The following is a 2,322-nucleotide window of genomic DNA, read 5'->3' on the forward strand; positions in this document are numbered from 1 at the left end:
AATAGTCCTTGAATTTCTTCCAGTCCTCCTCCACGGCTTCTTCTCCCAGGTCTCGGATTCTGCCGGTCATTTCTGCTAACTCCATATAGTCTATCAGTTGCATCTGCCATTCTTCCAGTGTGGGTAAATCTTGGGTTTTCCAGTACTTGGCGACTAGTATTCTTGCTGCTATTGTTGCATACATAAAAAATGTTCGGTCCTTCTTTAACACCCTCTGGCCGACGATGCCTAAAAGAAAGGCCTCTGGTTTCTCTAGGCTCTGTGGTTTAGACCACAACGCCACCCATGTCCATTTATTTATTTAATAAGCCCCACATTAAATAGATTTGTATAACAAACCATAAGTTGTTTTAGCCTCAGGCTTATTAAAAGTGCTTTAAAAACGCTGTGATTTAAATTATTATCCACTTTCTGTCAGCAGCTGCTTTTGGTTTTCCAACCCAAATTCCATAATCCAAGACCTCCTACCCAGTCCAAGTCTAGAACTTGACCGGCTTCAGAAGGCTCCTGCTTTTGTTGACTTACAATCAGAGACATTATGTTTTTGCCCCTAACAAAGCTTCCAATGAAAATTCCAACAGGAAGCTGGGTGACGTGCGTAGTCTGTGTTTTAGTTTTGACACAAACAGCAGGATACAGTAGTTAAGAAAATCTGATTTGTCTGAAGCGCATAAAAAAACCAATGTGGGTGCTAAACAAGAAGAGCAGGTAAGACACTGTTTCTTAAACTAGCTCCTCATGTGATTATCAGCTTATCGTGCGAAATCTGGATACACCCAAATTACAAAACAAAAAAGTTCAATTATGCCAATGATACTTGGTTCAAGGACTGGTTCAATGTACAGTGTTCAAGGACAGTGCCTTTGTGAACAGTGCCATCTGGCGTGAAGGTGGGGTATTCAGGTATCCCAAAGAGAGTTCTCCTTGGTTTGCCCACTTGAAATGGATTGTTTGACTTATCTTTCCTTCAAAACTGAGCAGATACCAAACAGAAAAATTGTAAAGCTATACTAGTAACTTTCCTTGGAGCCATATCTATATGTATGCTTAAAGATTAACCAGTTTATTATGGAATAAGGTTTCTTATGCTGTACTGTTTTTAACACTTGATTGGGAGCCGCCCAGAATGGCTGGGGAAACTCAGCCAGATGGGCGGGGTATAAATAAATAAATAATAATAATAATTGTTGTTGTTGTTGTTGTTATTATTGGGCTAGAGTCCAGTTCAGCAGAAGCATCATTCTTAGTAATCCATGAAACCTATGCATTAATACTGTTAGATGCTTGTTCATTTATGAAAATAAAATATAAAAAACAAATAATTAAAAGACAGGTGGTGGATAAAACTGCCCCAAAGGTACACAATAATTTTGTATGTTTGCTTTTTGTACACCGTTATATGGATTTATTTATGTAAGATTTATACTCTGCTTAATTGTGTGTGTGGGGGGGGGAACCCTCAAAGCAGTTCTCAAAAGATAAAAAAGTAAAATCCAGAAAAAAAGCACACATCTCCTTTAATACTAATGCAATTAAAATTACCTCAACTTTTTATGCATCTGGGTAGGCTTGTCTAAGCAATGTTTTTAGCAGGCGCCTAAAAAGAGCGCAGGGAAGGTGCCTGCTTGAGCTCAATAAGCAGGGAGTTCTGAAGTGCAGGTGCTGCTAAAGGACAGAGTTCTTACAAATGCGGGTATTTTGTGGCACCTATGGTAATACCGGTTCCGTCCTATAGCGCATGAGCGAGCCTTATATCAGGCATAGGCAAACTCCGGCCCTCCAGGTTTTGGGACTACAATTCCCATCATTCCTAGCTAACAGGACCAGTGGTCAGGGATGATGGGAATTGTAGTCCCAAACATTTGGAGGGCCGGAGTCTGCCTATGCCTGCCTTACATGCTGCAGACTGAACAGGTGTAGAAATACAGACCACTGCTGCCTGCCTCCTTCCCTCACAGTCTTTCCACTTCATTCAAAGAACACTTCTCTGTCACTGCCTACAAAAACGCTCGGTGCCCGTTTTAAAAAGGCGCCCCAAACTACGCCTCGCTTCGGACCTCTCGGGACGACGCGCGAGACTACATTCCGCCCCGAACGCAAAAAGCGCTTCCCTCTAAGCAAGCGCACTGTCTCTTTAAAGAATGAATCGGGATCCGATTCGCGCTACATACCCGCCTTCCCCGCCTCTGCCGCCCAATCCGCGGAATCTTCGTGCCGAGACGGGGGAGCCAATGGGGACGCTCCACGAAGGGCAGCGCCGTAGGGACGTGGCTGAAGGCAAGAGCCTCGGTAAGTGACATGCCCTCCCGGCCAATAAGATCC

The sequence above is a fragment of the Podarcis gaigeae genome (assembly GCF_964106915.1).
Source record: "Podarcis gaigeae genome assembly, chromosome: 2".
Lineage (NCBI taxonomy): Eukaryota > Metazoa > Chordata > Lepidosauria > Squamata > Lacertidae > Podarcis > Podarcis gaigeae.